The sequence below is a fragment of the Panthera leo genome, chromosome B1 (assembly GCF_018350215.1).
Source record: "Panthera leo isolate Ple1 chromosome B1, P.leo_Ple1_pat1.1, whole genome shotgun sequence".
Lineage (NCBI taxonomy): Eukaryota > Metazoa > Chordata > Mammalia > Carnivora > Felidae > Panthera > Panthera leo.
This window is the reverse complement of record NC_056682.1, coordinates 83,375,707-83,401,270: the sequence shown is the minus strand read 5'-3', so window position 1 is coordinate 83,401,270 and position 25,564 is coordinate 83,375,707. Positions and strand designations below refer to the sequence as shown.

Here is a 25,564-nt window from a genome sequence, read left to right as displayed (position 1 = left end):
CATAAAAAAGAAGGAAATCCTGCCATTTACAACATAAGTGAAACTTGAGAGCATTATGCTGAGTGGCAGAAGTCAGAAAAAAGACAAATACTATATGACCTTACTTATATGTATACTCTAAAAAAAAAAAAAAAAAAAAAAAAAAAAAAAAGGAGGAACTCATAGCAACTGAGTAGAATGGTGGTTTCCAGGGACTAGGGAATGATAGAAATGGAGAGACGATGGTCAAAGGGTACAAACTTCCAGCTATAAGCTGAGTAAGTTCTGGGTATCTAACAGCATGGTGACTATAACTAACAATACTGAGTTATACATTTGAAAGTTGCTTTAAGTATTGATGTTAAATCTTCTCACTACATTTACAAAAAAATTATAGCTATATGAAGTGATGGATGTGTTAATTTATTATGGTAATTATTTCACAATATATACATGTATTAAATCACCTTACATATCTTACACATACACAATGTTATGTCAATTATACATCAATAAAGCTGTAGGAAAATAAAAAACTAAAAATAAACTTAACATGACCAAAACAATTTTTTAGCTCTTCCCACCTCTACTCCAAGATTTCTGCAATCTTTTTCATCAATTCTTCTTATTGCTCTGACCAAGAACTTGGGAATCATCCTTGGCATTTCTCTTTCTCCCACACCCTTCATCCAGTTCATTACCAAACTCTTTTGTTTAATGTTCAATATATATCACTATTTCTACCCCTTGGTCCAAGCCACCGTTATTTCTCTCCAAGATTATTCCAAGACCTTACTAACCAGTCTCCCTGATTCTACCATTCTTCTCCTACACTCTGCTTTCCACATGTCAGCCAGAACTGTGCTTTCAAATATGTCAGATCATATCACAGTAAGGACAGGATCTGGGAGGGTTGTGAGATCTTACCTACCAGCAAGCTAATAAAATAGCCTGCTAGAGTTTCACAGATACTGACAGAGGCCCAAAGCTGGGTCAGAGACAAAAGACAATTTGTAGTAATAACAGTAGTCATTGTAACATTATTGCATAAGTTCCCTAAGCCCCAGTTATCACAGGTTGATGTGATGAGGGCCAGGTATTGCCAGTATATGCACTGGGCTGTGCTATAGGAATCAGAAAGCCTTGATGTTATATAACTGGTTGGCAATAAACCTGCCTATCTTCCTCTCCCAAGAAAGATAGCTCTATTATCCTACAATATAAACAAACCTGTTACAGGAAAGGAAATAACTCTATCTTCCAAGGCTGCTTGCCATGCAAACATCCTTAAAAAGACAGTTCAAAGCAACTTATCTGTCAATGCCTTTGAAGATTTGCAGAAATGTGAGGGGCCCATGGAGACAATCACTTCTCTGCTTAAAACCCTGTAATGGCTTTTCATCTCGTTCGAAGTAAAAGACAAATTCTCTGTAATAGTCTACAAAGAGCTATTTGGTATTGCCCTCTGCTATCTCTTAGATCTCAACCCTTACCACCCACATTTTTACCCACTCAGCTTTGCAGTTTCTTAAAGATGCCATGTGTACTCCCACCTAAACTTATGCTTGAAATACTATTCTTCCAGATATCTGCTGTTGTCACTCCTTTAGTTGTATCTTGTCTAATGTCACCTTATCCAAGACACTCTTCCAGACCACTCTATATAAAAGAAGTAATTATAAAATAATACCCCCTAGTACTTCCTATCCCCCTTTATCCTGCTTTATATTCCTTCATTGTTAATCAACACCTGACACCATATCTATTTGCTTGCTTTTGGTTTACAGTCAAATGCATCTCGTCAATATGAAAGTCCCACTGGGGCATTTGGAATAGTGTCTGGCACATAGTACCTGAGAGGAAGAAGAAAATAAAGCAAGAGAGAGGTAAGGAGAAAAGGAAAGAGGCAGGGAGGAAAAGAAGGAAGAATAGCAAAGGAGGAAGGAGGGTGGAAGTAAAGGAGGAAAGAGAGAGGTCAAAAATTATTCTAAGGTAGTTAGTCTGAGGAAGTATGAGGAGGGTAGCACCAAGGACTGAGAACTTGGTCATAATTCATTCTTTTTTTTAAAAGATCATTTAAAAATTTTTTCAAGGTCAAATATCAGTTGTTAAAATTTATTGAAATGTTCTGCTTTATGCCACTATTTCTCATTTACTGTGTCCTCATATGGCAGAGAGAAAGAGAGGGTATGGTCTTTGGTGTCTTTTCTTATAATCCCATCATGAAGGCTCCACCTGATGACCTCACCTAAACCTAATTATGTTTCAAAGTCTCCATCTCAAATACCAACACATTGGGAGTTAGGGCCTCAAAATGTGCATTGTGATGGGCATGGGAGGATACAATATCAGTCCATAGCAACCCTTAATATGAACAACACAAAGAAGATAAAAGTTCCTTCTTAAGTCCCGTCCAGGTGACTTAAGTCACCCACATTCTACCTTCTAACCTGGTTCATTTTCCCTAGAGGCCTATAGACTAGGGTGACCAGGAGGATTTGGGTTACATCTCTTAGAAACATCTCAAACCAAAATGGACTCCTTAAAATTTTCACCTAGAATGAATAATCACAACCTCAACTTGGATCTGTTTTTTAATTCTTAAGATATAAACATAAGGCATCCAGTACAACCTCCTTCCTCCCTGAATTCACTTCCAGGAAAGGAGCTTCCTTTCCATGCTGGAAGGCAATAGATGCTTAGGCCTGGGGCTCACTCCACCTGTCAATGATCAGAATTGTACTACATGCTACTTATCTCTATGAGATATTGTTGGGGGGAGGGATGGTGAAAATGATTAAGATTTGAAACAGAAGCTGCTTAATTTTTGTCACCAATGTCCTGTAAATATAATCTGACTGAAATTTTCTGGTACTATGTTTCTTCTTGCTGTTCTTGTATATTCACTATAATACAATATATAAGAATTATCAAATGAAGATAAATGATTGTAATTAAAAATTGCAAATCATATCTGGCTTTAAAATATTTATTGATCTAATAAACAATTCCTTTTTTTAATTTTTTAATGTTTTTTTTTTTTGAGGGATGGAGAGAGAGAGAGAGTGTGAGCAGGAGAGGGGCAAAGAGAGAGGGAGACACAGAATCCAAAGCAGGCTCCGGGCTCTGAGCTGTCAGCACAGACACCAATGCAGGGCTTGAACTCACCTTTCAAACCATGAGATCATGACCTGAGCCAAAGTCGGACTTTTAACCTACTGAGCCACCCAGGCACCCCTGATAAACAATTCTTAATTTATTTAATTTACAAAATAATTCTGTTTTCTAACACTGGACTCAAAAAAAACTGCTTCCCTCAAAAAGCTGCCCATAGAAACATACAAGGCAATGTAATTTGTAAAAAATATGTTAAGTCTTGCTAGCGTTTGGGAAAATTAAAATTAAAATGAGTCCCTACTTTTGGACATCAAATTAACATAGATGTTTCTAAATAATTTTTATTGTTAGCAAGGACACGGTGGGAGTATTAAATTGGAGTAATCTTTCTACAAAGAGATTAAATACCTAAGTAAATAAATAAATATCAAAGACCATGAAATATCAAATAAATAAATATTAAAGGCTCTTGACTCATCAATTACCATTACTCACTGTATCCTAACAAAATAAAGATGCATACAAAGATTTAGCACCATTATTTACCATCTTGAACATTTAGATACCATCCAAAATTCAACAATATGGAATCAATTAAATAAATATGGTATATTTCTACAATAAAACACCACAAGTGTTTTAGGTAAACATGGAATGGCATGCAAAGATGTACCTCATCTATTGTTAAGTGAAAAACTGTTACCAAACAGTATGTATAATGTATAGTTTGACTCAGAGAAAGAAGGAAAGAAAAACTCCAGGCTCAAAATGGACCTCTCAGGTGTGCTATATTTTTCCCTTTGTTTTTGCTTATCTGTTTCCTAAGTCTTCACTAATGATAAATGCTTTTGTAAAAACAGGAATGTCTGCTCTTTATTCTACTTCTCAATATTAAAACTCACTGACTTCTACACATTTATAAATACAATTTGCAATGTTTTAGCTGATACATATCCCTGCACACATGTTTTGGTTTCACACATACATACTTTCTTGACTCATAAATTCTCATGTGAATGTATAAGTTCCAAAAGGTCAAGAACAATTACATCTAATTCTTTAAACCTCATGGTGCCTAAGAAAGTTATACACAGAAAAATTACACAAATTACTATTTATTGAATACATGAATCAGAAATATGTGATGGAAAAGGTATAAAAATTAAAAGTAGATAAAATGTGTCTAAATTGCTGTTGTCTATACTCTAAATATGTTTGATTAATATTTCCCAAGTCAAACATTCATCTCTTTTCCCACAAATACTGTCTCTGCTTCAAAGCTATTATTATTTGAGACTCTGTCTTTTCCTCAAGGTCTCAGTTCAAACTTTTGTTCAAAATAGCATCACCAGAGTTATGAGCCCTGACACTGGGTTGACCTGCCTGCCAACTTTATCATTACTTAAAAATCATGGTCAGTGCAGAGCCTGGGTGGCTCAGCTGGTTGAGTGACCAACTTCAGCTCAGGTCATGATCTCACAGTTCGTGAATTCGAGCCCTGCTTCGGGCTCTGTGTTGACAGTTCAGAGCCTGGAGCCTCCTTTGGATTCTGTGTCTCCTTGTCCCTCAGCTCCTCCCCTGCTTGTGCTCTGTCTCTCAAAAATAAATAAACATTTGAAAAAAATTAAAAAAGGAAAATCATGGACAAATGCACCTATTACACTTCTGGAAATTTTTGTCTATAGATACGTTATAAAAGATACACATTCAGCATTCTTTATAATAGCAAAACACTGGCAATAATTTAAATATTTATTAACAGATGCATGAGTAGATTATATGCCATGAATATAATAGAATATATGACACCTTTTTTAATTTTAATTTTATTTCTTTATTTTTTTAAATTTACATCCAAATTAGTTAGCATATAGTGCAACAATGATTTCAGGAGTAGATTCCTTAGTGCCCCTTACCCATTTAGCCCATCCCCCCTCTCACAACCTCTCCAGTAACCCTCAGTTTGTTCTCCATATTTATGAGTCTCTTCTGTTTTGTCCCCCTCCCTGTTTTTACATTATTTTTGTTTCCCCTCCCTTATGTTCATCTGTTTTGTCTCTTAAAGTCCGCACATGAGTGAAGTCATATGATATTTGTCTTTCTCTGACTAATTTCACTTAGCATAATACCCTCCAGTTCCATCCACGTAGTTGCAAATGGCAAGATTTCATTCTTTTTTATTGCTGAGTAATACTCCATTGTCTGTCTGTGTGTGTGTGTGTGTGTATATATATATATATATATATATATATATATATATATACACCACATCTTCTGTATCCATTCATCAATCGATGGGCATTTGGGCTCTTTCCATACTTTGCCTATTGTTGATAGTGCTGCTATAAACATGGGGGTGCATGTGTCCCTTTGAAACAGCACACCTGTATCCCTTGGATAAATGCCTAGTAGTGCAATTGCTGGGTCATAGCATAGTTCTATTTTTAGTTTTTGAGGAACCTCCGTACTGTTTTCCAGAGTGGCTACATCAGCTTCATTCCCACCAACAATGCAAAAGAGATCCTCTTTCTCTGCATCCTCGCCAACACCTGTTGTTGCCTGAGTTGTTAATGTTAGCCATTCTTACAAGTGTGAGGTGGTATCTCATGGTGGTTTTGATTTGCATTTCCCTCATGATGAGTGAAGTTGAGCATTTCTTCATGTGTTGGTTGGCCATGTGGATGTCTTCTTTGGAGACATGTCTATTCATGTCTTTTGCCCATTTCTTCACTGGATTATTTGATTTTTGGGTGTTGAGTTTGAGAAGTTCTTTATAGATTTTGGATACTGACATTTATCTGATATGTCATTTGCAAATATCTTCTCCCATTCCATCGGTTGCCTTTTAGTTTTCCTGATTGTTTCCTTCGCTGTGCAGAAGCTTTTTATTTTGATGAGGTCCCAGTAGTTCATTTTTGCTTTTGTTTCACTTGCCTCCAAAGATGTGTTGAGTAAGAAGTTGCTGCGGGCAAGATCAAAGAGGTTTTTGCCTGCTTTCTCCTCAAGCATTTTGATGGCTTCCTGTCTTACATTGAGTTCTTTCATCCATTTTGAGGTTATTTTTGTGTATGGTGTAAGAAAGGGGTCCAGGTTCATTCTTCTGCATGTCGCTGTCCAGTTTTCCCAGCACCACTTGCTGAAGAGACTGTCTTTATTCCATTGGATATTCTTTTCTGCTTTGTCAAAGATTAGTTGGCCATACATTTGTGGGTCCATTTCTGGGTTCTCTATTCAGTTCCATTGATCTGAGTGTCTGTTCTTGTGCCCATACCATAGTGTCTTGATGGGTTACAGCTTTGTAGTATAGCTTGAAGTCTGGGAATGTGATGCCTCCTGCTTTGGTTTTCTTTTTCAAGATTGCTTTGGCTATTCAGGGTCTTTTCTGGTTCCATACAAATTTTAGGATTACTTGTCCTAGCTCTGTGAAGAATGCTGGTGTTATTTTGATAGGAATTGCATTGCCTATGTAGACTGCTTTGGGTAGTACTGACATTTTAACAATATTTGTTCTTCCTATCCAGGAGCATGGAATCTTTTTTCATTTTTCTTTTTTTGTGTGTCTTGTTCAATTTCTTACATAAGCTTTCTATAGTTTTCAGGGTATAGATTTTTCACCTCTTTGGTTAGATTTATTCCTAGGTATTTTATGGTTTTTGCAACTGTAAATGGGATTTATTCCTTGATTTCTCTTTCTGTTGCTTCATTGTTGGTGTATAAGAATGCAACCGATTTCTGTGCATTGATTTTATATCCTGCAACTTTGCTGAATTCATGAATCAATTCTAGCAGTTTTTTGGTGGAATCTTTTGGGTTTTCCATATAGACTATCATGTCATCTGTGAAGAGTGAAAGTTTGAACTCCTCTTGGACGATTTGGAAGCCTTTTATTTCTTTGTGTTGTCTGATTGCAGAGGCTAAGACTTCCAATACTATGTTGAATAACAGTGGTGAGAGTGGACATGCCTGTCTTGTTCTTGACCTTAGGGGCAAAGCTCTCAGTTTTTCCCAATTTAGGATAATATTAGCGTTGGTCATTCCTATATGGCTTTTATGATCTCTAGGTATGCTCTTTTCTTGAGGGTTTTTATGAAGAAAGGATGCTGTATTTTGTCAAATGGTTTCTCTGCATCTATTGAGAGGATCATATGGTTCTTGTCCTTTCTTTTATTGATGTGGTGAATCACATTAATTGTTTTGCAGATATTGAATCAGCCCTGCATCCCAGGTATAAATCCCATGAGGTTGTGGTGAATAATTTTTTTAATGTATTGTTGGATCCGGTTGGCTAATACCTTGTTGAGGATTTTTGCATCCATGTTCATCAGGGAAATTGGTCCAGAGTTCTCCTTTTTTAGTGGGGTCTCTGTCTGGTTTTGGAATCAAGGTAACACTGGCTTCATAGAAAGAGTTTGGAAGTTTTCCTTCCATTTCTATTTTTTGGAACAGCTTCAAGAGAATAGGTGTTAATTTTTCCTTAAATGTTTGGCATAATTCCTCTGGAAAGCCATCTGTCCTGGACTCTTGTTTTTTGGCAGATTTTTGATGACTAATTCGATTTCCTTACTGGTTATCGGTCTGTTCAAATTTTCTATTTCTTCCTGTTTCAGTTCTGGTAGTGTATATGTTTCTAGGAATTTGTCCATTTCTTCCAGATTGCCCATTTTATTGGCATATAATTGCTCATAATAGTCTCTTATTATTGTTTTTATTTCTGCTGTGTTGGTTGTGATCTCTCCTCTTTCATTCATGATTTTATTTATTTGGGTCCTTTCCTTTCCTTTTTGATCAAACTGGCCAGTGGTTTATCAATTTTTTTTTAATTCTTTCAAAGAACCAGCTCTGGTTTCATTGATCTGTTCTACTGTTTTGTTTTGTTTGTGTTGTTTTTGGTTTCAATAGCATTAATTTCTGCTCTAATCTTTATTATTTCCTGTCTTCTGCTGTTTTGGGGTTTTATTTGCTGTTCTTTTTCCAGCTCCTTAAGGCGTAAGGTTAGGTTGTATATCTGAGATCTTTCTTCCTTCTTTAGGAAGCCCTGGATTGCTATACTTTCCTCTTATAACCGCCTTTGCTGTGTCCCAGAGGGTTTGGGTTGTGGTGTTATCATTTTCACTGCCTTCCATATACTTTTTAATTTCCTTTTTAATTTCTTGGTTAGCCCATTCATTCTTTAGTAGGATGTTCTTCAGTCTCCAAGTATTTGTTGCCTTTCCAAATTTTTTCTTGTGGTTGATTTCAAGTTTCATAGCGCTGTGGTCTGAAAATATGCACCGTATGATCTCTATCTTTTTGTACTTGCTTAGGGCTGATTTGTGTCCCAGTATATGATTTATTCTGGAGAACATTCCATGTGCAATGGAGAAGAATGTATATTCTGCTGATTTAGGATGCAATGTTCTGAATATCTCTGTTAAGTCTATCTGGTCCAGTGTGTCATTCAAAGCCATTGTTTCCTTGTTGATTTTTTGATTAGATGATCTGTCCATTGCTGTGAGTGGGTTGTTGAAGTCTCCTATTATTATGGTATTACTATCGATGAGTTTCTGTATGTTTGTGATTAACTGATTTATATTTGTGGGTGCTTTCACATTTGACACATAAATGTTTACAATTGTGAGGTATTCTTGGTGGATCACCCCTTGATTATGACAGAATGCCCTTCTGCATCTCTTGATACAGACTTTATTTTAAAGTCTAGATTGTCTCATTATAAGCATGGCTTCTCCAGCTTTCTTTTGTTGACCATTAGAATGATAGATGGTTCTCCATCCCCTTATTTTCAATCTGAAGGTGTCTTTAGGTCTAAAGTGGGTCTCTTGTAAACATCATATAGATGGATCTTATTTTCTTATCCATTCTGTTACCCCATGTCTTTTGATTAGAGCACTGAGTCCATTGACATTAGAGTGAGTACTGAAAGATATGAATTTATTGCCATTATAATGCGTGTAGAGTTGGAGTTTCTGGTGGTGTTCTCTGGTCCTTTCTAATCTTTGTTGCTTTTGATATTTATTTATTTATTTATTTATTTATTTATTTATTTATTTATGTTTTCATCTTTTCTCCCCTCAGAGAGTCCCCCTTAAAATTTCTTGCAGGGCTAGTTTAGTGGTCACAAACTCCTTTAATTTTTGTTTGTCTGGGAAACTTTTTATCTCTCCTTCTATTTTGAATGACAGCCTTGCTGGATAAAGAATTCTTGGCTGCATATTTTTCTGATTCAGCACATTGAATATATCCTGTCATTCCTTTCTGGCTTGCCAAGTTTCTGTGGTTAGGACTGCTGCAAACCTGATCTATCTTCCCTTGTATGTTTGGGACTTTTTTTCCCTTGCTGCTTTCATGATTCTCTCCTTGACTGAGTATTTTGTGAATTTGACTATGATATGCCTTGTTGATGGTCAGTTTTTGTCAAATCTAATGGGGTTCCTCTGTGCTTCCTGGATTTAGTGTGTCTTTCCCCAGGTTAGGAAAGTTTTCCACTATGATTTGCTCACATAACCCTTCTACCCCTATTTCTCTCTCTTCCTCTTCTGGGACCCCTATATTTTGATGTTGTTCCTTTTTAATGAGTCACTGATTTCTCTAATTCTTAAACTTCTCTTCTGCCTTAATCTCCCTCTTTTTTTCTGATTCATCATTCTCCATATGTTTGTCCTCTATTTCGATGATTCTCTGTTCTGCCTCATCCATCCTTGCCACTGTGGCATCCATCCATGATTGCAGCTCAGTTATAACATTTTTCATTTCGTCCTGACTAGTTTTTACGTCTTTTATCTCTGCAGAAAGGGATTCTAATCTATTTTTGACTCCAGCTAGTATTCTTATTATCGTGATTCTAAATTCTGGTTCAGAAATCTTGCTTGTATCTGTATTGGTTAAATCCCTGGCTTTTGTTTCTTCCTGCTCTTTCTTTTGGGGTGAGTTCCTTCATTTCATCATTTTGAAGTGAGAAAAGGTATTAATAAGGTAGAAAAATTAAAATTAAAAAAATTAAAATTAAAAAAATTAAAATTAAAAAATTAAAAACACACACACACAAAAAAATCAAATAAATGATGCTAGATCCTAGGTGTGTTTTGGTCTGGATGTTGAGTGTGGTCTGATAGATTAGAGAAAAAAGGGGGGGAGGAAATCATTTGAGAATTTAAAAATTGAATACACTGTAGTAGACTAAAATGAAATGATGGGAGTAAAATAGAATTTGAAAAAATTTACATAAAAGTAAAGAATATAGTAGACAAAAATTAAAGAAAAATATTTTAACATAAACTAAACATAAAAATGAATTTTTTCTTTTTCTGTATTCAAGAAACAGAAAATAAATGAAAAATAGAAAAAAGAAACTAAAAGCATATTGTTTGAAAATCTGAAAAAGTGAATACACTGTAGTAGACTAAAATAAAATGATAGAAGTAAAATAGAATTCGAAAAAAATACATAAAAGTAAAAAATATACTAAAAATATTAAAGAAAAATATTTTTAATAGAAACTGAATATAAAAATGAATTTTTTCTCTTTATGTATTCAAGAAAAAGAAAATAAATGAAAAAGAGAAAAAAGAAAGATTAAAACAAGGAAATCGTTTGAAAATTTGAAAAAGTGAATACACTGAAGTCGACTAAAATAAAATGATGGAAGTAAAATAGAATTTGAAAAAATTTATACAAAAGTTAAAAATACAGTAAAAAATTAAAGAAAAATATTTTTAATAAAAATTGAAAATAAAAATGAATTTTCTCTCTCTCTGTATTCAAGAAAAAGAAAAGAAATGAAAAAGAGAAAAAAAAGAAAGAAAGAAAATTGAATAGATGGACTTGCTAACAGATTGAAATAGGTCTGAAATTATTTAGTTTTCCCCTAGAAGTCAGACTATGAGGGCTTCATAGTCCATAAACAAAGTAGGCGGTGAGACTCTTGAAGTGAGGTTCTTGAAGAGCAAAGTTGGCCCATTTGGGCGGAGCTTAGTGTAATGGCTCCGTTCTCCACTAGATCGCTCTGCTAGCCTACTGGGGTGGAGTGTTGTGGCGCTCGTAGGTGCATATGCGCATACGCAGGAGCGGTGAAAATGGTGTCACCCAGCTACCCAGTCTCTAGTATTGGAACTCCGTTCTCCCTCATCAGCCATCGCACACCCGTCCTCTGTCTTCAGCTTTCATTCACTCCCCACTTTTTCACTGTCCATGACCAAACCCCAGGCAGTACCTCTCTCCTGAGTTTTGTCTCAGATGTGGCTGTTTTCCGCAGGGCCTTACTTCTGAAGGACTGTGGCTTTGACCCGTTCCACCCCTCTGCAGGAGGGTCTTACCGAGCAATGGCCGAATGAGCAATGGCCAAATGTCAGCTGTACCAAGGAACACTTGCTGGACCCTGTTGCTGCGGTGCCCTGAGACTTCAGCCAGGTGCCAGCCCGCTTCAGAAAAAGTTTGCGAAATAGTGTAGCAACAGCTTTTCAGGGATTATGGGAAATCACAACACACATCTGGCACCAGGCTTCACCCTTAACGACCTTGTTCCAGCACCAGCAAATGTGGCCGTTTTCTGGGGTCTGCTGGGACCAGGGTGCTTCAACAGTCTCTACCAAATGTTCTTACAACAGTGGAACTGCTTTTTCCCTGTGTGGCCCGAGAATCTCCTGGACCCCACTCTGTTCCTGGAGATTCGCCCTTCCCACCAGAGCACCGCCAGGTATCGAGCTGCGGGGTTGCAGACTTTGCACTCCCCTTGTTTACAGTATTAATGGAATTTAAACCCTCTCCTTTCTCCTTTTACCCTTTTTAGTTTAGTCCCTGTAGCTGTTTCCAATTTTCCACTTTCTCTCCAGCTGCTTTTGGGGAGGGGTGCTTTTCCCATATTACCCCCCTGCCCCATCTCCATCCTCTCTCCACCCGCAAAAGCACCTCCCTTCTCGCAGCCTCTCGCTCCCCAAGTTCACCTCTCCATGCCGCATACCTGCTGAATTCTGTGGTTCAGGTCATGCAGATTGTTGTGTTAATCCTCAAATCAGTTTTCCAGGTGTGCAAGATGGTTTAGTGTTGATCTAGCTGTATTTCATGGACGTGACACACACAAAAAACTTCCATGCTGTTCTGCCATCTTGGCTCCTCCTCGAATATATGACACCTTAAAAAACAGTAAGGCAACTTTTTTATATGTACTGTTATGGAGCTAATATTTTTAAGTGAAAAGAAGCAGAGTACTATAGAATTGTATTTATAAGATAGTATTGTGTTTATGTACAGTATAAATATGTGTATAGTATCATTAAAGAATATACATACCTCTGGCAAAGGGGAACTACACAACCAGAGGACAAGATGAAAAAGAGATTTGTTTTTCAAATTAAATGCTTTTGGACCTTTTGAATTCTGGATCTGGTGCATGAATTTCCTTTTTAATAAATTCATAAACTTGGAACTTAATGTTTTATTAATTCTTAGGGATCATTCTATTTTGTGAGGAATAGTCCTTGTGTGGTGATTTTTTTAAGATTTTTTTTATTATTTTTTATTTCATTATTTTATTTTAAGTTTTTATTTACTATTTTTAGTAAATACTATTTTTATTTACTATTTTATTATTTTAAGTTTTTATTTACTATTTTAAGTTTTTATTTAAGTTTTATTTAAATGCCAGTTAGTTAACATACAGTGTAACATTAGTTTCAGGTGTACAATATAGTGTTTCAACACTTCCATACAACACCTGGTGCTCATCACAAGTGCCCTTCTTAATCCCCATCCATTTACCCAATCCACCTCCCATTACCCAATCCACCTCCCCTTTGGTAACCATCAGCTTGTTCTCTATAGTTAACAGTCTATTTCCTGGTTTGCTGCTCTCTCTTTTTTCACTTTGCTCATTTGTTTTGTTTCTTAAATTCCAAATATGAGTGAAATCATATGGTATTTGTCCTTCTCTGACTTATTTCACTTAGCATAATACACTCTCATTCCATTCATGTGGTTGCAAATGGCAAGATTTCATTCTTTTTTGATGGATGAATAATAAATATTCCAGTGTGTGTGTGTGTGTGTGTGTGTGTGTGTGTGTGTGTGTGTTCATTCGTCAGTAGATGGACATGGGCTGTTTCCATAATTTGGCTCTTGTAGATAATGCCCTATAAACATTGGGGTGCAAGTATCCCTTTGATTAGTATTTTTGTATTCTTTAGGTAAATACCTAGTAGTGCAATTTCTGGGTCATAGGGTAGTACTATCTTTGAGGAAACGCCAGAGTGTCTATACCAGTTTGCATTCATTCCCACTAACAATGCAAGAGGGTTCCCCTTTCTCTACATCCTTGCCAACACCTATTGTTTCTCATGTTGTTGATTATAGCCACTCTGAAAGATGTAAAATGATATCTCACTGTACTTTTACTTTGTATTTCTCTGACAGTGATGTTGAGCATCTTTGCACGTGTCTGTTGGCCATATATGTCTTCTTTGGCAAAATTCCTATTCATGCACTCTGACATTTTTCAGTTAAATTATTCATTTTTGGGGTGTTAAGTTTTGTAAGTTATTTATGATTTTAAATACTAAACCCTTATTGGATATGTCATTTTCAAATATCTTCTCCCATTTCATAGTTTCCTTTTAGTTTTGTTGATTGTTTCTTTTGCTGAGCAGAATATTTTTATTTTGATGAAGTCCCAACAGTTCATTTTTGCTTTTGTTTCTCTTGCCACAGGAGACATATCTAGAAAAAAGTTGCTATGGCCAATGTCAAAGAGGTTACTGCTCATGTTCTTCTCTAGGGTTTTATTGTTTCAGGTCGCACATTTAGATCTTTAATCCATTTTGAGTCTATTTTTATGTATAGTATAAGAAAGTGGTCCAGTTTCATTCTTTTGCATGTTGCTATCCAGTTTTCCCAATACCATTTGTTGAAGAGACTGTCTTTTTTCCATTGGATATTCCTTCCTTTGTCAAAGATTAGTTGACCATATAGTTGCAGGTTCATTTCTAGGTTTTCTATTCTGTTCTATTGATCTATGAATCTATTTTTCTGCCAATACCATACTTTTAAAATCACTACAGCTTTGTAATATAACCTGAAGTCTAGAATTATGATGCCTCAAATTTTGCTTTCTCTTTTTCAAGGTTGCTTTGGCTATTCAGGTCATTGTGGTTCCATATAAATTTAAAGATTGTTCTAGCTCTGTGAAAAATTTTGTTGGTATTTTGATAGGGATTGCATTAAATGTGTAGATTGCTTTGGATAGTATAAACATTTTAACAATATTTATTCTTCTAATCTGTGAGCATGGAACATCTTTCCATTTCTTTATGTCATCTTCAATTTCTTTCATCGGTGTTTTATACTTTTCAGAGTACAATTCTTTCACCCCTTTTGTTAGGTTTATTCCTAGGGATCTTTTGTTTTGGTGCAATCGTAAATGGGATTGATTCTTTATTTTCTCTTTCTGCTGCTTCATTATTGGTATGAAAAAATGTAACAGATTTCTGTATGTTGGTTTTGTATCCTGCAAAATTACTAAATTCATTTATCAGCTCTAGCAGTTTTTTGGTGAAGTCTTTTGGGTTTTTTATATATAGTATCACATCATCTGCAAATGGGGAAAGTTTTACTTCTTCCTTGCCAATTTTTTTAAAGTTTATTTATTTATTTTGAGAGAGACAGGAGGCAAGAGGCAGAGAGAGAAGGAGACAGAAAATCCCAAGCAGGCTCTATGCCGTCACAGGGCTTGATCTCACAAATCACAAGATCGTGACCTAAGCCAAATCAAGAGTCAGGTGCTTAACGAACTGAGCCACCCAGACACCCTCTTCCTTGTCAATTTGGATCATTTTTGTCTCTTTGGCTGATTGCAGTGTCTAGGGCTATGTTAAATAACAGTGGTGAGAGTGGACATCCTTGTCTTGTTCCTGACTGTAGAAGAAACGCTCTCAGATTTTTCTCATTGAGGATGATATAAGCTATGGATTTTTCATATATAGCCTTTCTTTTTTTAAAGTTTATTTATATTTGAAAGGGGGGTGGAAGGGGCAGTGGGAGAGGGAGAGAGAGGATCCCTGGAAGGCTCAGCACTGTCAGCATGGAACTGGATGTGGGGCTCGAACTCACAAACCATGAGATCATGACCTGAGCTGAAATCAAGAGTTGGATGCTTAACCAACTGAGCCACCCAGGTGCCCCCCATATATGGCCTTTCTTATGCTGAGGCATGTTCACTCTGAGCCAACTTTGTTGAGAGTTTTTATCAAAATGGATGTTATACTTTATCAAATGCTTTTTATGCAACTATTGAAAGGATAATATGGTTCTTATCCTTTATGTCATTAATGTGCTGTATCACATTAATTGATTTGCAAATATGGAGTCATGCTTGCAAGCCAGGAATAAATTCTACTTGATTGTGGTGAATGATTTTTTTTAAATTTATTGTTGGATTTGGTTTGCTAGTATTTTATTGAGAATTTTGCATCCATGTTCTTCAGGGATATTGGCCATTAGTTCTGTTTTAGTGGAGTTTTGTTTTTGTTTTTGTTTTTGTTTTTTGAGAGAGAGAAAGAGAAAGAGAGAGAGAGAGAGAGAATGAGCACAGAAGGGGCAGAGGGAGAGCGAAAATCTCAAGCAGTCTCCACACCCAGCACAGATCCCGACATGGGGGCTCAATCTCACGACCATGAGATCATGACCTGAGCCAAAATCAAGAGCTGGACGCTTAACCAACTGAGCCAACCAAGCTCCCCTTAGTGGAATATTTATCTGGTTTTGGTATCAGGGTAATGCTGGGCTCATATAATGAATTTGGAAGTTTCCTCTCCTTTTCTATTTTTTTGGAACAGGTTGAGAATAGATATTAACTCTTATTTAAATGTTTAGTAGAATTCACCTGTGAAGCCATCTGGTCCCAGACTTTTGTTTGATGGGAGTTTTTTGATTACTGATTCAATTTCATTGCTGGATATTGGTCTGTTAATGTTCACTGTTTCTTCCTGTTTTAGTTTTGGTAGTTTATTTGTTTCTAAGAATTTATCCATTTCTTCCAGGTTGTCAGATTTGTTGGCATATAGTTTTTCATAATATTCTCTTACAAATGTTTGTATTTCTGTGGTGTTGGTTGTTATTTCTCCTCTTTCATTTGTAATTTTATTAATTTGGGTCCTTTGTCTTTTCTCTTTGGTAAGTCTGACTAGAGGTTTATCAATTTTATTGATTTTTTTTTTCAGAGAACCAGCTCCTGGTTTTGTTGATCTATTGTTTTTTAGTTTCTATATTATTTATTTCTGCTCTAATCTTTATTATTTCCTTTCTCCTCCTGGCTTTAGGCTTCTCTGTTGTTCTCTTCACAGCTCCTTTAGGTATAAGTTTAGGTTGTTTATTTGAGATTTTTCTTGCTTCTTGAGGTAGACCTCTTTGCTATATTCTTCTCTCTTAGGGTTGCTTTTGTCACATCCCAATAGTTTTGGACCATTGTGTTTTCATTTTCATATGTTTCTGTGTATTTTTTTATTTATTTGATTTCCTGGTTGACCCATTCATTGTTTAGTAGCATATTATTTAACCTCCATGTATTTGTGGTTTTTCCAAATTTTTTCTTGTGGTTGACTTCTAGTGTCACAGTGTTGTGGTCACAGAAGATGTGTGGTGTAATTTAAATCTTTTTGTATTTGTGGAGGCCAGATTTGTGACCTAATAAGTGATCTATTCTGGGGAATGCCCCAAGTGCACTTGAAAAATACATGTATTCTGCTGTTTCAGGATGGAATGCTCTGAATATATCTGTTAAGGCCCTCTGGTCCAGTGTGTCATTCAAAACCATTGTTTCTTTGTTGATTTTCTGTTCAGATTATCTTTCCATCAATGTAAGTGTAGTGTTAAAGTCCCTACTATTATTGTATTATTTTCAATTGGTTCATTTATGCTTATTATTAATTGATTTATATATTTGGGTGTTTCAAGTTGGGGGCATAAATATTTACAATTGTTAGATCTTCTTATTGGATTGTCCCCTTTATTATAATATAGTACCCTTCTTTGTCTCTTGTTACAGTCTTTGTTTTAAAATCTAGTTTTCCCAATATAAGTATTGGTATTCCAGCTTTGTTTTGACATCCATTTATGTGGTAAATATTTCCCCATCCCCTCACTTTCTTTTATTATTATTATTATTATTATTATTATTATTATTATTTGAGAGAGAGAGAGAGAACACAAGCAAGGGAGATAGAGAATCTTAAGCAGGCTCCATGCTCAATAAGGAGCCCAGTGCAGAGCTCAATCCCATGACCCCGGGCTCACAACCTAAGTTGAAATCAAGAGTCAGATGCTCAAACAAGTGAGCCACCCAGGCGCCCCTCTCCATCCCCTCACTTTCAATTAGCAGGTGTCTTTAGGTCTAAAATGAGTCTCTTGCAAGCAGCATATAGATGGGTCTTGTTTTTTAATCCATTCTGGCACCCTATGTCTTTTGTTTGGAATGTTTAATCCATTTCCATTCAAAGTAATTATTGGTATATATGTATTTAGTGCCATTTTACTACTTGTTTTGTCATTGTTCCTGAAGATTTCTCTCATCCTTTCTTATCTTTTTCACTTTTTGACTTTCTTTCCCACTCAAAGATCTCTTTTAATATTTCTTGCAGGGCTGGTTTAGTAATCATGGATGCCTTTAGTTTTTGTTTGTCTTTATCTCTCCAAGTCTGCAGATTTTCCTTATTCAGCACTTGGAATATATTATGCCACTCCCTTCTGACTTGCCAAATTCCTGTTGAGAAATCTCTACCTAGTCTTATGAGTTTTCCCTTGTAAGTGAAGGACTACTTTTGTCATGCTGCTTTTAAGATTATTTTCTGTATCACTATATTTTGCAAATTTATATACAACATGTCTTGGTGTTGGCCCGCTTTTGTTGCTTTTGATGGGAGTTCTCTGTGCTTCCTGGATCTGGATGTCTGTTTCATTCCTCAGATTAGGGAAGTTTTCTACTATTATTCCTTAAAATAAATTTTCTGCTTCCTTTTCCCTCTTGTTTTCTTCTGGGACTCCTGTAATACAAATATTATTATGTTTGATGGAGTCACTGAGGTCCCTAGGTCTACTCTCATGTTGCATAATTCTTTTTCTCTTTTTTTCAGTTTCATTACTTTCCATTACTTTATCTTCTATGTCACTAATTAGTTTCTTTACTTATGCCAGCCTGTTGTTCATTGCATCAAGCCTGTTTCTAATCTCATTTATTGCATTCTTCATCTCTGATTGATTCTTTTTTAACTCTTTTATCTCTGCAGTGAGGATCTCCCCTGCTGTTTTCCACTCTTTTCTCAAGCCATCATATCCTTATGATTATTGCTTTAAATCAGGCATGCTACTTATATCTGTTTTACTTAGATCTCTGGCTGTGGCCTTATCTTGTTCTTTCATTTGGGATAAATTCATCCACTTTGGTATTTTGTTTAAGTCTCTCCTTTCTTCTCTGTGTTAGAAAATCTGATTATGTCTTCCACTCCTGAAAGTAATAGCCTTATGAATAAGAGGTCAAGTAGTTCCCAGGGCCCAGCCCTTCAGGAGGTTTCCAGTGTGTGCTGCATGCACTCTGCTGTTATGTTTTGGCTGCTCTATCAATCAGGTCAATTGTCTGCAGAGGCTCTTCTTGCCTACTCTGGGAAGTATTTGGTCCCTGGCCTGAATATGGTGAGTTTTAACTAGGTGCATTCTGGTCTGCTTATGAAATGAGACCTGATACCAACTTCACCAGAACTGAGCTCCTGTAAAACTCTCTGGTCAGGAAACATGGTGTATAAGGGATTTGTGCTGGTCTTCTGGGGGAGGGGCTTGCTGTGCTGGGACAGAGGCAATTGTGACTGGAAAGAGCAGTCCCACCAGAGCATAGTGGGAAGGGCTTGGTGTACGCAAGTTAGGCATCCAGTGTCAGCACCGCACTGCTTCCCACAGGTGGCTCTGTGTTTATGGTGAGGGGCAGGGGAGGAAAATGGTGCCAATCAGCTCCTTTCTTCCCAGAGAGGCATCTCCATGAACACTACCTCCCAGAAATGTACTCTGAAAAGAGTGAATAATCTCCCCCACTGTGTGCCACAGGAGTTCTTTAGATGGCTGTTTCCATGATGTCTGCCCCCTGCATTGTTTCCCTGATTTCTCTCCAAGAGCAACCCAGTGCCCTCCTGGGTATATCTCAACCAAGCCTGCTGACCTTTAAAACTCTAGGCCTTAAGACCCACTGGTTGCAAGAACTCATGAAATTCAATCCCTTTCAATTTCCAAGACAATGGCTTTGGGAAAACGTTCTCTTTGTGCATTCCCCTTTGTGCTCTTCTCTCTCACTTGCTTTCTCCATGACCATGGCTCCCTCCCCTCTGCAGCACCTGTGATCCATTTTTTCCTTAAACCATGTCTCTGTACTTGCTACCTTCTTTGATGAGGCCTCTTCTCTTCCTTTATTTGTGGAGTTTGTTCTGTCCTGGAGCATAACTTCTTTACTGAGTGGACTTCATAGTAATGTAGCTGCAAGGGAAGTAGTTACCCAAGCATTAGGGGAAGGGTGTGGCATTACATCTATGTGACCAGATGAAAGTCAATCTTACTAATGCCCATTGTGGAGAGCTAGTCTCTATTAAGGAAGTGCGGGCAAACTGACTAGGGACTAAAGATTAAGAAGGCCCCTGTGGACACATACATTGAGATCTTGACCTCATCTCTTGAGATTGTTATTAATTTTCCTATTGATCAATATAACCCCATTAATAAGAATGATATACTACAGTCTCAAGGGGGACTTTACCATGAGGAAAATGGCATCTGGACTGGTGAGCTGGCTCAGAGCCAGTACCAAAAGTTCATAGTGGAAGGGCCAATAGCATTAGAGCACACGGCTGTGGCTCAACTCTCTTGCTGAAGTAACTCCCTGATAGGTGCCCATGTTTTGATTATAATGTGAGTGAATCAAAGAGTTGAATTTTGTAGCCCAAATCTAGAGTACTCTTGTGAAGCATCACACTAAGGGAGTGAGATTATCTTCCCTATCTGTAGCTTCTTGGCATCCTACCCCTCATAGTTAAAAAATACTAGTATTGGTCACAATACTAATGTGACCACAGATAGATTTACCAATATGGGGAGAGACCTCTATAACATCTTTCTATACTGCAAACCTACTAGCATATCTGCAATGGTGTCATTGAAACAATGAATTGAATGGCAGAGGAAATTGCAAAACCTTCCATTTTTAGAAGCAGCATGTGGCAGTGACAGAAGCAAAGTCCACAGAGGACAAAGACCTCTTTTTCCATCAAATTTTGAAATATAACTACCCCTTTGAACTAAGTAAGCTTCCGAAGTTCAAGTAATTTACAATTTGATCGAAGAGCTAAAACCCTCATATATAAGGCACTGGATTTTCTAATTATTTGGACACATGAATTAATTTGAAAGATAAAATAAATGTGATTCCCTTCTACCCCATGGTGGTGAAGCAGGCCATATCAGTAACAAGAAAAAAGAACAGTGTCCATGGCCAGCCTCAGGGATACCCAAAAACAATTTAGTTGGGCCTTAAGAAAAGCAGGACTAAAGTAGAGCTCACCTCTTAGACCCTGGAGCTATAATGTAGTTCAGAGTATAAGGCTGCTGGGAAGCCAAGCAGTAGGAATCTAGATCTCACTCTAGTGCCCCATAGCTAATGTGACAGCTACCCCCTGAGTACTTCTTTCTTCTTCTGCTACCACCCACCTCTCACCCTCTTTGCTTACTTCTCGTGGCTTCTGTCAATGAGCTCTATGGAGCTTCATGTGGCTCTACTGTTGTCATAGCCATTTAGCATTGCCTCCCTCTATTAACTGTCTCTGAACTGCATAACTGACATGACCCACAGCCAGAACTAACTGGCACAAGTATACTTTGCACGGGCCACTTTCCACAAGGAAGCACCTTCTAGTCACCTGCTAGCCCAACGATTAACTGCCCTTGGGCTAGATGCTCATTGGTTCACTCACATTATAATCAAGACATGAGCACCAAGGTCTATCTTGGCTTTCTAAATCCAGGTGGAAAACCACATGTGGGAGTAAAGGGAAGAGTAGAAAAAAAGCTGGTACAAGGACAGGCTGCCTATGACTCTCCATTAGCAGAGTCAGGGCACAGGATAGTTTTCTTTTGAGGGGTTGTGAACATTTGCAAAATACCCTACCAAGTCTTCATGCTAGAAAACTCTGAGAACTTGAATACTCTATGAGAATAGGGTCATAGGAACTTGGTAGAAATTCTGTTTAAACACGGATTTTAACAAAGACTAAATATGGGCTCCCAGTAGAATGTTAAACTAAACTCACTATAACTCTCCACTACTAAATAGAGTTCACTTTGAATTTCAGGAATTAATGAATCAGTTCAAAACTTTGCCAAAATAAAAAGACTTCCTAAATTAATAGAAATAAGGGTTCTATGCATCCTCTTCTTGTTTCTGAAACCAGTTAGTGTGCCCAATCCCTTACTCCATGTATTACAGTATGTTATGATTAAACCAAAGTTTAATTTATGCTCACAAACAGTCATATTGTACTCACAGCCCCTAATGAGATGATGAATTAAATATATTAAATTTAAAACTAAATTTAAATTAAAATTACTTAAATTAAATTTAATTTAATTTAAATTTTAAAATTAAAATTAAATGTTGAGAACAAAACAAAAAAAAATCATTAGTATGTCAATGTGGTGATCTTTCAGACAGGAATTGATTGCTGGACCAGCCTCCATTACAAAACAAGGATTATACTTTGATATAATGGCTTCCTCTCTCCATGCTCCCAAGGGCACAGTAATAAACTCTGTAGGGTTACTGGACAAAGATAATAGGAAAGAATCAAGAAAGCTCACACAGTAGGAAGAATTCCAAAACATTTTTTTAACTTGGATTTAAAATTTCAAGGGTTTTAGCTGCTTAAGAAAGGTGAAGATTGCAGCCAAAGTACTTGGTGACAGCTTGACTATATGTTTACAAACAAGTGGTGGGTCTATTTTGTGACTTTATGTGTCCTCAGAGAAGAATATTAAGACTCCAACCATGTATAGATACCTTAATTCAGTTCTGGAACTAAAATCTGAATTAATTTTTTTCAGACAAATTACAGACAGTAATGGGAATTTATAACTTTTTGGTTTTGCCTGATCTTGTTGTATGTTGAAGAATATTTTTAGAATTTTAAGCATATGTATTCTATCCCATATTATGTTTCTTACTCCTTATTGATTTACTTTTCTCAGTAAAACATTTTACAAAGAAACAAACTTGGAGGTTTTTCTGCAAATTGAACATTGTGTTTCTCTTGCTTCCTGTCCCTGTAGTTTTGAGCTATAATGATTTTTTTTCTTTTTTTAAATGTTTATTCATCTATTTAGAGAGAGAGAGAGACAGCATGAGCAGGGGAGAGGCAGAGAGAGAGAATCTCAAGCAGGCTCTGTGCTGTCAGCATAGAGCCCAACATGGGGCTCAATCCTACAAACCATGAGATCATGACCTGAGCCAAAATCAACAGTCGGGCACTTAACTGACTGAGCTACCCAGGCACTCCTATGATGATTTGTCTTTAGACTATCCTGTTATTAATTGTTGAGAAAATATATGAGATGAGAAATATATCTTCTAATGCCCATCAATGCCTACTGACACAAAAATTTAAAGGATTAGAAGGTATTTCATTTCTTTTCTATAAGTCAATATTAAACAGCATCCTTTTCACCCTCACATGAGATAGGTACCTTGTGACCTTATCACACTAGCTTTCTACCGTGAAAAACTTTTACCTCTATTAGTTAAGAACTGTCATATCTATTCAGGGGTTATATGCACTATGAAAATGTCACTCATATTCTAAGGTAAGAAGCTGTACCTCAAGCAATGACCCATCTTATTTGTATTTAACTGTATAAACTACAAAGTGCGGTTCTGGCATTACATTAATGAACGACAGTAATAAAGTTGGGATACCAATGATAAATCAACTAAAATGTTTAAACTCAGAATAACTGAGAAAAACTGGAATATTGAAAAATAAAAGGACAACTTAAGCAAAAGCAAAATAAAAAATATTCTAAAATAAAATGCTAACTTTATAATGTAGATAGCTAACAGTTGATCCAAGAGAAAGTAGCTAACTTATCAAATACAACACCAAGGAGTTCCAAACAGGAGACCAGAAAGAATAATATTTCTAAAAAAAAAATTAGAAGTGCTTAAATATACACAAAGGAAAAAATATTTTGATTTTTATTTCAAGCAAGATGCAGCAGTTTAAAAATTATTCATACATGAGATTTATGAGATATATGTATGAGACATATAGAGAGCAATGTATTTAAATTAAAGTCACAGTGATAGTTACCTTTTATAACAGATTCATCATTAGCCACCAGTCAGTATTTCTCTTCCCTGTGCTAAGGCTCTCTACTATGGCTTTTTCCCTTATGTATTTGTAGTGAGTGCTAACTATACATGATGAAGTTAAACTGTTATTAAATGTCACACACCTGTACCTTTATGACTCATCAGTTCCCTAGAATGTATTATCAACATTCCAAAAAGGAAACATATTATATAAAATCATCTTGTCCCCATATATTTTTACAGGGGTGAAAAATGTTATAAGGATAGGAATTATCAATAAGCTGTCTAAGAAGAACACTGTCAGACTCCAGAAAACTAAGCTCAGTTAATCCCCTTATTTTAAAGAGGGTAAATAGGCTTATCAAGGTAAAAATTACATTAAAAATGTAATTTCTTTAATATATCAGTTTCCCAAGAATAAATATAATACCTCCATTCCTTTTTTCTTTCCTACTCTTTTCCCCTCTACCTAATGATACTTTTAATTCAGTAGTTTTATTACTTCTCAGGCGGTGGTGGATATAATATAACAAAGATGAATATATTTTAATAATCTCTAACTTGAAAAAGGAGATACAGAACCCTGTGATCTTGGCTTAGAGGCAATGCAAGCAGTTGGAAATGCATAATCTTTGATTTCTGCAATACTGATGTTTTTAAAGAACGTATTAAGTTTTTGAAAGCCACATTGAGGAGGGCATGGTAGAAAACTACTCGTTTTTTTTTCTTAATTTAAATGGTAGTTACTTTTGGAGGCAATTTAGGAAGCTTTGTAATATCTACATTTTGTTAAATTGTGGTATAATCACATATACATACCAAAACTCACACATACATTAAATATGAATTTGCCAATAGTTTTGTTATTTCAAAACTTTCAGCAGTTGAGACTGAAGACTTAAGAGTGGAACCAAATTCAGATAACCAAAGGTATGACTTGGACAAAAGTTAGAGGTCAGGTAACAGAGAAGTCTGGAAACTAATAACCAAGCTGGAACTAGAGATCAAAATTAGACAGTCAGGGTGCCTGCGTGGCTCGTTGGTTGGGCCTAGGACTTCGGCTCAAGTCAAGATCTCACAGCTCGTGGGTTCAAGCCCTACGTCAGGCTTTGGGCTGACAGCTCAGAGCCCGGAATCTGCTTCAGATTCTGTGTCTCCCTCTCTCTCTGCCTCTCCCTCATTCATGCTTTCTCTCTCTCTCTCTCTCTCTCTCTCTCTCTCTCTCTCACACACACACACACAGAAATAAACACTAAAAAAAAAAAAACAAAACAAAACAAAACAAAAAACACTAGACACACAGGAATTAGCAAGAGAATGCAATTGCCAAAGATTAAGACAGGTAATTACATGGAGCCCCAGGACTTATGAGAATATGAAAAATCAAAATGAAGGAGAGCCAAAACAAGATCAATGAGTAAATTTCTGCTACTTCCTTCTAGAATAAAAACCAGTTCCACAATGCGATAGTCCAGGGCCTAAATACAGAAGGTAATTCATATTTGAAAAATAATAAGTGGGTTGATCTGATTAGATGAAGAGTATACATAACATTCAAAGCTAGGATGAATATACTAGCTCAGCACTTAGGAATGGGGATCTTCTGCAAAGCCTGTAAGAGGTTGTACCCTGAGAGCTTTTGTGAGAGAAACATTTTAAATTTAAGGTAGAGAATGGATGCACATTGTCATTAGACTGCTAGAAATGTTTGTATTTTTCATAAGCTTCTAATGGATTTTTGTCTTTGTAGAAATATTTGCTTAAAGACACTCTAAGTGACCATTTTTACACATTACTTACTTCTGGGGAGGTCTAACAGACCCACTACACAGAGTGAGCTGCAAATTGACTTCTATGAATTTTCATGCACATTCAGAGGGTTTTCAGGCAAAACAAGTCTTTCCCACAGGCAAGTAAGCACCTTTGGGAATGCCAATGACAGTTCTGCATGGTTTGGGGCTTGAAATTCACATCAATTCATTTTTTGTTTAGTTCAAAAAATAAGAACTATTCTCCCCAAAGCATGAAAAGACTTAACACAAAATTGAGGTAAAGTATTAGAACATTTAGGTCATAATAATGCTGACTAACTGAAAA

The 25,564-nt window shown here is 36.5% G+C and overlaps 2 long non-coding RNA genes across 2 annotated transcripts in view; both read right to left on the bottom strand.

Moving 5' to 3' along the window:
* LOC122216984 overlaps positions 1 to 12,095 on the bottom strand; it is a 93,796-nt gene extending 81,701 nt beyond the window's left edge. The window contains exon 1 of the long non-coding RNA XR_006201229.1: positions 12,050 to 12,095. This is a non-coding gene — a long non-coding RNA (uncharacterized LOC122216984). The remainder of the gene's footprint in view (positions 1 to 12,049) is intronic.
* A 96-nt stretch (positions 12,096 to 12,191) lies between these two features.
* Positions 12,192 to 23,584, bottom strand: LOC122216983. The gene is made up of 3 exons (XR_006201227.1): positions 23,466 to 23,584; positions 19,496 to 19,590; positions 12,192 to 12,220 (listed from the first exon to the last, which is right to left on the bottom strand). It is a non-coding gene; the product is annotated as an uncharacterized LOC122216983 (long non-coding RNA).
* Between the last annotated feature and the right edge of the window lie 1,980 nt (positions 23,585 to 25,564).